This window comes from Schistocerca nitens, chromosome 11, assembly GCF_023898315.1.
Source record: "Schistocerca nitens isolate TAMUIC-IGC-003100 chromosome 11, iqSchNite1.1, whole genome shotgun sequence".
Classification (NCBI taxonomy): domain Eukaryota; kingdom Metazoa; phylum Arthropoda; class Insecta; order Orthoptera; family Acrididae; genus Schistocerca; species Schistocerca nitens.
Window position 1 is genome coordinate 208,648,634 of NC_064624.1, and position 11,943 is coordinate 208,660,576.

The window sequence follows — 11,943 nt, forward strand, 5'->3', positions numbered from 1 at the left end:
CAAGGTATTACTGGTGCGGTTGGTAACATTATCTGTAACAAATTGAAGTACCGCACAACACTTGCAAGATGGGTTCCAGAGGAGTTGACGCGGCTACGCAAGGAAACAAGATTGAGAGAGTGCACAGACCTGAAGGAACGTTATGAAAGAGACTGTGAGCATGTCCTCAACTAAAGTTGTGATGAAACTTGGGTTCACTATTATGAGCCAGAATCAAGAAGACAAAGCACGGAGTGGAACCACACCAACTCACCTGTTGAGAAAAAATTCAGAACCCGAGCATCAGCACTAAAAGTCATGTTGACGGTGTTTTGCGATACTGAAGGTCCAGTTTTTGTGATTATCTCGAAGAGCAGCGTACAATGAACAGCCAGTACTACTCGGATTTGGTTTTAAACAAGGTGAAGTCAGCCACGAGAGAGAGAGACAGAGAGAGACGTCGTGTATCTTAGTGGAGAGGTGTGATTCTCCAGCAAGACAACGCACCGCACGTCCTCATATTGCTCAACTAACCAGTGAAACCGTCGACAAAATGCGCTGGCAAGTAATGCCTCACACCCCCCCCCCCCCACCCCACGCCTTTACAGTCCTGATTTAGCACCCAGTGATTTCCGGTTGTTTGGAGCACTGAAGGAGGCATGACGTGGGGAGACGTTCCAGGACAACGAGGACATGGAAAAATGTGGGAAATTGGTTCAAACATCAAGATGAAGAGATCTTTTCAACCGGAGTATAAAAGATTGCAGCCCGTTGGAACAAGTGCGTAAATTTTACTTATAATCCGTCTTGACTGCAAAATATTTATTCACATGACCGGTTTCGGTTCATCTAGAATCATCTTCAGATCTCATATTTCGGTTACAGGAGTAACCCGTCCAAATACAGCAACTTTTACATGTCTGGATGTGACGCAGAATGTGAAAGCTGCTGTATCTGGACGGGTTACTCGTGTAACCGAAATATCACATCTGAAGAAGATTCCAGATGCACCAAAACCGGTCATATGAATAAACATTTCGCAATCAAGACGGATTATAACATTGTAAAATCACTGACTGCGGCTATCGTATCAGACATTATGTCTGTTTTTGCAAAGTGCATCAATGTTCAAGGCGATTATGGTTCAAATGGCTCTGAGCAATATGGGACTTGACATCTGAGGTAAACAGTCCCCTAGAACTTAGAACTACTTAAACCTAACTAACCTAAGGACATCATACACATCCATGCCAGAGGCAGGATTCGAACCTGCGACCGTAGCGGTCGCGTGGTTCCGGACTGAAGCGCCTAGAACCGCTCGGCCACTGAGGCCGGCCAAGCCAATTATGTTGAAAAGTAGCAAAATCATTGTTTTGTAAGAATAAACGGTTTTTTCTCCAGACCAGTTTGTCTCTTTAATTACTGAATGACACACGTAGTATGAAACCCTCAAGGCTTAGGGTGAGTAGAGTCACGTGACCTGATAAAAGATGTCGGACAGACTTCCTCGATCACGCGGCTACACACAATACTTGCCTATGCTGTATTTGAAGAAATACTTGTCGCGTTGGGAGACCCTCTATCTATCAACGTCTCGATGGAATCCAAATGTGGCTTATAACCGTGTCAGAGATTGATGAGCGATTTACTGTACTCGAGTCAACGTCGAGACAAAGCGACCAAGCATTAAATAAAAGCTAAGATTTTAATCCGCTCTCGTCACACACGACACGATGCGATTATTGATACTGTGCAATACTCCATCATACACAGAAAAAAGTCTTTTGTCGCTCTTCCGTCCACCATATGAAGAGGAGACGGTGCTGAGCTCCTTGAACCTCTGGGAAAGGAGATCTAGAGGTGACACTATCTTAATACCCGTCCCGTAAAAATTCCATCTGTATCTTCGTTGGCGAGCGGTGTTTCTGCAGCTACAGCTCCTGTCTTACTGAATACTTGTGAGGACAGGAAAGTAAGAACAGAGACAGCGAAGGACTCTGAAGAGCAGCTGAACGGAATGGATAGTGTCTTGAAAGGAGGTTATAAGATGAACATTAAGAAAAGGAGAAGGATAATAGAATGGAGTCGAATTAAATCACGTGATGGTGAGGGAATTAGGTAACGAAACAAGACACTAAGTAGTGCTTGCATTTACCTATTTGGCCGAAGTAGTGCGGATATAAAACGCAGACTGGCAAGCGTAAGGAAAACGTTTGTTAAGAACAGGAATTTGTTAACATCGCACAGAGATTTGCGTGTTAGGAAGTCTTCTCTGGAAGTATTTATATGGAGTGTAGCCATGTGCGGGAAAGAAACACGGACGATAAACAAATTGCAGAAGAAGAGAATAGAAGCTTTCGGAATGTGGTGCTACAGAACAATGACTAAGATTAGATGGGTAGATCACGTAACTAATGATGAAGAATAGAACTGGGGAGAAGAGGAGTTTGTGGCACAACTTGACTAGAAGAAGGGATCGGTTGGTAGGACATGTTCTGAGGCATCAAGGGACCACCGATTTAGTATTGAAGGGCAGTGTGGAGGGTAAAAATCGTAGAGGGAGACCAAGGGATGAATACACCAAGCAGATTCAGGAGGATGTAGGCTGCAGTAGGTACTGGATGATGAAGCTTGCACAGGATGGAGTAGCTTAGAGACCTGCATCAAACGAGTCTCTGGACTGACGAGGAAGACGATGACGACGTGAACAACGACGACGACGACTTCAACAACAACACCGACGTCAACAACGACGACAACTTGTACCACCACCACCACCACCACCACCACCACCACCACCACCACCACCACCACCACCACCACCACCACGTAATGGCTGAAAGCTTCCTGGAGACTTCACCCCGCATCCGTGTGTTTTATGGTGACATGTATTCGTTTCTGTGTTTGCGTTAATCTGGAATGGGGCAAATGGCTTGCTTCTACAGCCACCTGCACTTTGCCCAAACCGCCTTACAGTCTGCGACGGAGGGTACTTCGTGCACTGTTGCCACCTTCCTCGTTTCCACCTCCAGTCCCGAGTTGAGAGAGTGGGGAAAATACATGGTTTTCGGTAACTACGTGTCAGCTCGGATCTAACTTTACCTTTAAGGGTGAGATATACGTCAACAGCAAGCAATACGATGCCGAACGCTTCTCGGCAGGTAACATTCTGTAAAACAACAACTGTCTGCATTTCGCACTCCTCCACAGTACTATTTGGGACTGCACTTTGTTCAATATTTCCATCACGCGCCGACTGAACCACCCGCTGACGTAACGCGCCGCTCTTCTTTGTATCTATCTTCTTATGTCTCTTCAATTGATTTCGCCTCGTAAGGTCCCATAAACGTAAGTAATACTCAACAACCACGAGACCCGGCGATAACATTCACACTTTAGTAGTTTTAACAGAAAACGTCTTTAAAAACGAACCCAACGACAAGAAAAAATAATTGTGTATTTGAAACTTCCTGTCAGATTAAAACTGTGCGCCGGACCGAGACTCGAACTCGGGTCCTTTGCCTTTCGCGGGCAAGTGCTCTCGGTAGAGCCCGCGAAAGGCAAAGGTCCCGAGTTCGAGTTTCGGTCCGGCACACAGTTTTAATCTGACAGGAAGTTTCATATCAGCGCACGCTCCGCTGTAGAGTGAAAATTTCATTCTAGAACCGTGTATTTACATCTTTGTACGTAGGTTTCGATTCACATAATTTTGAACAAAATTCAATTAGACTGCGCACGGTAGGTCGCAGCAGCAACAGGCGAGTCGCTATTCACTGCGGCAGTGACCGAGTATGTCTGTCGTTTCGGAAACTATATAGTGAAGTCAACTTGCACCACGGGCACTGAGAATCGACTATGAGAATCTTGTATGAAAATTCTACAGTTAAGAAGTACTTTAAGACAGTTAAAATGGTACGTGTAATGCGATATGAAAATACAATATCTTATTGGTGATCAGTAAGATAGTAAGATAAGTTCCTAAAATATAGGTATGAAGCAGGGCACGGATGATGGCCTTTTGCGTATGATAGTTAAAAATCACTTTTCTGCAAAAATTTTGCATAAACATTAAGTTTTAGCACAGAAACGGTACGCAATGTCAGAAGTCTGTTAAAAAGGCTTTGTAACAATACCTCATTCGTGATTGTTCGATTAGCGTGTGATGAGAAAAATGGATACTGACTTGAGAAATAATATATATAGGGTGCATCTATATAGCTCATCCGATATAAAAAATATTCTTAACTGTTATGTTATTTGATGTAATGTGCGTGAACAACGTACTGTTGGAAAGAGCAAACACTCGAGTTTTTGCATGGTTCCCGCTAGGTAGCAGCAGTGTGCGGCGACTTCAGTTCTAGTAAAAATGGTGTCTGGACAACAGAAAATGTTTTGTGTTCTACGTTTTGCACAGTGCGCGTCAGTAATACCTGTTCAGTGAGACTTTCGTACTGGGTGTGGCGTGGAACCTCCTACATCACAGAGCATTAGACGATGGCATGAACAATTGCGAGAAAGAGGTGGTTTGTGTAAAGGCAAATCGCCGGGCCGTCCCCGAGTGTCTGACACAGACGTCGAACGCATCCGCCATTTGTAGTTTGACAAGGAGTCTGCAGAAATGCGTTCGCCGTGCAGCTCGAAAGCTCAACATGGCCCCGATGTATGTCTGGCGGGTATTGCATCTACGTTTACACGTGAAACCACGCAAAATTCAGCTGCTGCAAGCTCATCGTGATGGTGGCAAACAACAACAACGCGTGGAATTCTGTAATTTCGCTCTGGGCAAAATGGAGGACGACAGTTTTCTTCCACGCTTACAAGGGGAGGCCGCCAATTGTGAAATTCAGATTCGATTCATACTGCGCATAATAAAAGCTCATGGCCAGAGGTGTAATGTGGCAAAGCACAAAGATGCACTTCTCAGCCATTGTCAAGAAAATCGACAAAAGAAACCGTTGCGGTGAAATACTCTCTACCATTAGTAATTTTCCACAGCGTCGTGGCGCAGCGGTAAGCGCTCTGGTTTGTAATCCGAAGGTCGGCGGATCGAATCTCGCACCATGCAACTTTTTTTTTTTTAGTATTTGTTTTTTGTAATTCAAAATATATATATATATATATATATATATATATATATATATATATATATATATATATAATGTTAACCACGTATAGTTAACGGAAAACGTAGAAACGATATTCCGAAACGAATACGTATAGCGTAAGTCAAACGTTCGAATTAGAATAGAAACCCCACGAACACAAATTTGCTGTGGCAGGTATGAAATATAAACTCCGTTACTCGCTCGTTACACTTGAAGGACAGATGTTGAATGGGCCGAAACGAGCCGCCGCATAACAGCGTAGTTGCCTGCTAACTTCGAAAGAAGTTAGATGCGGTCCCTAGCCCAACTTATAACATCGTCGAAAATCAGCGCGGACGGGAGAGCTTTGGTACACCCTGTTAAAAAAAAAAAAAAAAAAAAAAAAAAAACGGAAAAATGGAGGCGGTACAATTGGAGAGCGATCCGCCTTCACCAACATGCATAAGCAATTCATTTGAATTACAAAAAACTAATAATAAAAAAAATGCATGGCGCGAGATTCGATCCGGCGACCTTCGGATTACGAACCCGAGCGCTTACCGCTGCGCCACGACGGTGTAGAAAACTATTAATCGTAGAGAGTATTTCACCGCAACGGTTTCTTTGAACTGTCAATTTTCTCGACAACGGCTGAGAAGTGCATCTTGGTGCTTTGCCACATTACACCTTTGGCAATGAGCTTTTATTATGCTCAGTATGAATCGAATCTGAATTTCACAATTGGCGACCTCCCCTTGTTAGTGTATAGTGACGAGGTAGCATTCCATTTATATTCGAAGGCGAACTGTCATAATGTGAGAGTACGGGGTAGAGAACAGCAACATTAAGTTGTGCAACGTGAGAGGGACTCTCCGAAGTTTAATTAATTTTTTGCAGTTTCACGGGAATAGGTGTACGGTCCACTTTTCTTTGCCGAGAACACTGTTACAGGGAGCACATATCTGGATATGCTTGTTAACTTTCTTTGCCTACAAAGTTGGAGACTGGTTTGAACAAAATTTACTAACAGGACGGGACACCGCCACACTGGCATCTCAAACTGTGGGAATCTTTAGATGAAAGGATTACTGAACGGTGGATCAGTCGCACTGGACCAAATGATTCAACCTGATGTTACTGACCTCCAAGGTCACCGGACATGACTGTATGTGACTATTTCTTTTGTGGGTTTAAGAAAAAGACTGTTTTTGTGCGCTACCAACAACACTGAATGAACTGATATATCGCATAACAGCCGCTGTGTGGGAACAACTTTATTGCAGCACTGACATATGCACGGGTTGTCAAACACCTATGTAAAGGCATGGAAAAGTTAAACGAATTCGCTTCATAAAAAAAAAACAGAATTAATTGTATATGTTTATTGATTTCAGAAATACACACGTCCCAAATCTGATGATTCTTTTTGATACAACCTGTACAGCGTGTCTCTTCTGTGGCTCGTAAGTTGCGTTTTCTCTGTTGTTTCGATACATACAGACAGGGTGGTCAAAAAGTCAGTATAAACTTGAAAACTGAATAAATCACGGAATAATGTAGATAGAGAGGTACAAATTGACACATATGCTTGGAATGACATAGGGTTTCATTAGAACCAAAAAAAATACAAAAGTTCAAAAAATGTCCCACAGATTGCGCTTCATCTGACCAGAATAGCAATAATTAGCATAACAAAGTAAGACAGTGCAAAAATGATGTTCTTTACAGGAAGTGCTCAATATGTCCACCATCATTCCTCAACAATAGCTGTAGTCTAGGAATAATGTTGTGAAGAGCACTGTAAAGCATGTCCAGAGTTATGGTGAGGCATTGGAGTCGGATGTTGTCTTTCAGCATCCCTAGAGATGTCGGTCGGTCACGATACACTTGCGACTTCAGGTAACCACAAAGCCAATAATCGCACGGACTGAGGTCTGGGGACCTGGGAGGCCAAGCGTGACGAAAGTGGCGGCTGAGCACACGATCGTCACCAAACGACGCGCGGCAAGTGATATTTCACGCGTCTAGCAATACTTTTTTTTGGTTCTAATAGATCCCCATGTCATTCCAAGCATGTGTTGCAATTTTTACATCTACATTATTCCGTGGTTTATTAAGTTTTCAAATTTATAGTGACTTTTTGATCACACGGTATTTTGAATTTCGTTTCTGTGCTGTGTAACAGGAGTCACCGCAAACAAATACTGCCGATCCCGTCTTTCATACGAGCCTACTGTCAACACACACGTTTCGCACTACAAAACGAAACTATTTTCAAAGCATTCTCTTACGCGCCCATTCAATACAGTGCTTCCGAATTAGTGTAGTACGGTATTCGTTTTATCGGTGTGTATCATCAACAGTGACGGTACAGCGCGAAGATTAAGCGGTGGTCTCCCCCCCCCCCCCCCAATGCATCTCGTCTCACGTGGTCATTCCACTTCAGGTCGCTCCAGATGGTTACTGCTGGACGTTTTACGGCTGTTAATGTTTACAATGATAGTTGCGCAATAGCCGCCCGGGGTGACCGAGCGGTTCTCGGCGCTTCAGTCTGGAACCGTGCTGCTGCTGCTGCCACGATCGCAGGTTCGAATCCTGCCTCGGTCATGGATGTGTGTGATGTCCTTAGGTTAGTTAGGTTTACGTAATTCTAAGTTCTAGGGGACTGATGACCTCAGATGTCAAGTCCCATAGTGCTCAGAGCCATTTGAACCTTTCGTTTTCTGCAATAGTGTAGTCATACAATAACAGGTCACTTCCCTATTCACGCACAACACGTTTCCATTTACTTGCATTATTATTATTATTTCTTTCTTGTCTCAGACGTTAAGTCTGGTTAAAAATGGAAAGTGACGCGGACCTTGATCAAGCGTGACTTCCTTTTAACTGTACGGTATATGTTACATTGCATTTAGGAACTTTCGGGTAATTGAACAAGTGTCAATAATTACAGATTTCTGTAGTTGTATATATAAGCTTGGATGTAGCTGTATTGCATTGATGTACTGGTGGATATTGTGTGGTATGACTCCTGTAGTTGATAGTATAATTGGTATAATGTCAACTTTATCCTGATGCCACATGTCCTTGACTTCCTCAGCCAGTTGGATGTATTTTTCAATTTTTTCTCCTGTTTTCTTTTGTAATTTGTTGTATTGGGTACGGATATTTCGATTAGTTGTGTTAATTTCTTCTTTTTATTGGTGAGTATGATGTCAGGTTTGTTATGTGGTGTTGTTATATCTGTTATAATGGTTCTGTTCCAGTATAATTTGTATTCATCATTCTCCAGTACATTTTGTGGTGCATACTGATATGTGGGAACATGTTGTTTTATAAGTTTATGTTGTAAGGCAAGCTGTTGATGTATTATTTTTGCTACATTGTCATGTCTTCTGGGGTATTCTGTATTTGCTAGTATTGTACATCCACTTGTGATGTGATCTACTGTTTCTATTTGTTGTTTGCAAAGTCTGCATTTATCTGTTGTGGTATTGGGATCTTTAATAATATGCTTGCTGTAATATCTGGTGTTTATTGTTTGATTCTGTATTGCAATCATGAATCCTTCCGTCTCACTGTATATATTGCCTTTTCTTAGCCATGTGTTGGATGCGTCTTGATCGATGTGTGGCTGTGTTAGGTGATACGGGTGCTTGCCATGAAGTGTTTTCTTTTTCCAATTTACTTTCTTCGTATTTGTTGATGTTATGTGATCTAAAGGGTTGTAGAAGTGGTTATGAAATTGCAGTGGTGTAGCCGATGTATTTATAGGAGTGATTGCTTTGTGTATTTTGCTAGTTTCTGCTCGTTCTATAAAGAATTTTCTTAAATTGTCTACCTGTCCATAATGTAGGTTTTTTATGTCGATAAATCCCCTTCCTCCTTCCTTTCTGCTTAATGTGAATCTTTCTGTTGCTGAATGTATGTGATGTATTCTATATTTGTGGCATTGTGATCGTGTAAGTGTATTGAGCGCTTCTAGGTCTGTGTTACTGCATTTCACTACTCCAAATGAGTAGGTCAATATTGGTATAGCATAAGTATTTATAGCTTTTGTCTTGTTTCTTGCTGTCAATTCTGTTTTCAGTATTTTTGTTAGTCTTTGTCTATATTTTTCTTTTAGTTCTTCTTTAATATTTGTATTATCTATTCCTATTTTTTGTCTGTATCCTAGATATTTATAGGCATCCGTTTTTTCCATCACTTCTATGCAGTCGCTGTGGTTATCCAATATGTAATCTTCTTGTTTAGTGTGTTTTCCCTTGACTATGCTATTTTTCTTACATTTGTCTGTTCCAAACGCCATACTTATATCATTGCTGAATACTTCTGTTATCTTTAGTAATTGGTTGAGTTGTTGATTTGTTGCTGCCAGTAGTTTTAGATCATCCATGTATAGCAAATGTGTGATTTTGTGTGGGTATGTTCCAGTAATATTGTATCCATAATTTGTATTATTTAGCATGTTGGATAGTGGGTTCAGAGCAAGGCAGAACCAGAAAGGACTTAATGAGTCTCCTTGGTATATTCCACGCTTAATCTGTATTGGCTGTGATGTGATATTATCTGAATTTGTTTGGATATTAAGTGTGGTTTTCCAGTTTTTCATTACTATGTTTAGGAACTGTATCAATTTAGGATCTACTTTGTATATTTCCAATATTTGTAGTAACCATGAGTGGGGTACACTATCAAAAGCTTTTTGGTAATCAATGTATGCGTAGTGTAGAGACCTTTGTTTAGTTTTAGCTTGATATGTCACCTCTGCATCTATTATCAGTTGCTCTTTACATCCTCGTGCTCCTTTGCAGCAGCCTTTTTGTTCTTCATTTATAATTTTGTTCTGTGTTGTATGTGTCATTAATTTCTGTGTAATGACTGAAGTTAATATTTTGTAGATTGTTGGTAGGCATGTTATAGGGCGATATTTAGCTGGGTTTGCTGTGTCTGCTTGATCTTTAGGTTTCAGATAAGTTATTCCATGTGTAAGTGTATCAGGGAATATGTATGGGTCTGCAATGTAACTGTTAAATAATTTAGTTAGATGTGAATGTGTTGAGGTGAACTTCTTTAGCCAGAAATTTGCTATTTTATCATTTCCAGGGGCTTTCCAATTGTGCGTAGAATTAATTGCTCGGGTGACTTCATGTTGCAAAATTATCACTTCAGGCATTTGTGGTATCATCTTGTATGTATCTGTTTCTGCTTGTATCCACCATGCATGCCTGTTATGTTGTACCGGGTTTGACCATATGCTGCTCCAGAAGTGTTCCATGTCTCTTATGTTTGGTGGATTGTCTATTTTAATGTGTGTGTTATCTATTGTTTGGTAAAATTTCTTTTGGTTTGTGTTGAATGTTTGGTTTTGTTTCCTTCTATTTTCACTTTTTTTGTATCTTCTAAGTCGTTTCGCCAAAGCTTGTAATTTTTGCTTCTTTTCATCTAATTGCTCTATTGCTTCTTGTTGTGAGATTTTACCTAACCTTTTTCGTTTTTTGTCTGATATTTCATTTCTTATAAATTGTGTTAACTGTCCGATGTCTTTTCTCAGTTTTTCTATTCTGATCTGTAGCCTGTGTTGCCATGCTGGTTTTGTGGGTTTCTTCTGTGTGTTGGTTGGTTCTGATATCTGCCTAGTGTGTATATTTAGTGTAGTGAGTGCTCCTACATAAACCAGTAGTTGTAACTCTTCCATAGTTGTGTTTTCATTTATTTTGTTGTGTATGATTGTGTTGATAGTTTTTATTGTTGTTTCGACTTGTGGGCTATTTGGTGGTCTATGCAAGAATGGTCTAATGTCTGTATTTGTGTCTTTGTATTCTATATATGTCAACTGAAATTTTTCTTCTATATCTAACATGTGTGTCACTTCGTGTTCTATTTGTGCTTGTGCTGGTGGCTGTCTTAAAATTTCATTTTCCTCTGATTGTTTAATTGATGCGTGTTGTTCTTTGTTTGTTTGCTCTGGGATGTTTGAGTCCATTACTGTATTTTCTTCTTCTTCTTCTAATTGCACATTATTTTGTTCCAGTATTTGTTGTACTTGTTGTTTGATGTTTTCTAATTCTGACTGGGGTATCCTGTTATTTTTTATTATTACACGAATCTGATCAGCTAGACGTTGTTCTGTTAAAAATTTTAATTCTGGGTATCTGGTAATAAATGTTGTGTATACTTGTGATCTGTATCCAGTTGTGTTGGTTCCTAGGTTTGTTGCTTGGTAATAACAGAACATGAGGTGTCGATTAACTTCATCTGACCATCTCATCCTCTGTCTTTGTTTTCCTTCTAGGGTGGTTGCAGGAAGCATATCCTGCAAAACACCTCTATTTGGATTTAAATCATTTTCCAGTTGGCTAGCAGTGTCATTACCATTGTGGGCGGGCATAGGGTTCAAGCGCCGTCCCCGACCATGACGGCGCTTGTCCGAGGCTTCTTTAGTTCTGTCCTGAACCAAGTAATCACACTAAAAGGGGGGTTAGCCCTATTAGTGGTTTGTTCTTTTCGTCGCCTTTTACGACTGGCAGAACATACCGGAGGCCTATTCTTTTCCCGGGCCTCCACGGGGTTTATTATTATTATTATTACTATTATTATTATTATTAGTTCCGCACCTGCGTGTTGTGGGTTAAGGTAAGACATAGCTGCTAACCCAAAAGCGCTAGTGGATGCCGCCAGCTGCAGCGCAGTTACGCAGGATGACGAAACACCAGCTGTAAGCTGAGGAGGCGAGAGTACTGCCGCAACACACACCGACTGACGTTCTACTTGTACACACAGATATTAACGATTAGACGGCGTGCCGCAAGCAAGAGTCTGTGTATCAACTGATCTACGCCGCTTCTTAAAACTAAGGCGAATTCATCCACGCAATTAC

The 11,943-nt window shown here is 41.2% G+C and overlaps 1 protein-coding gene across 1 annotated transcript in view; it reads right to left on the minus strand.

Moving 5' to 3' along the window:
* Positions 1-11,943, minus strand: part of LOC126213528 (5'-AMP-activated protein kinase subunit gamma-2-like) — an 889,308-nt gene that overhangs the window by 792,207 nt on the left and 85,158 nt on the right. The gene's annotated exons all lie outside the window — the stretch shown is intronic.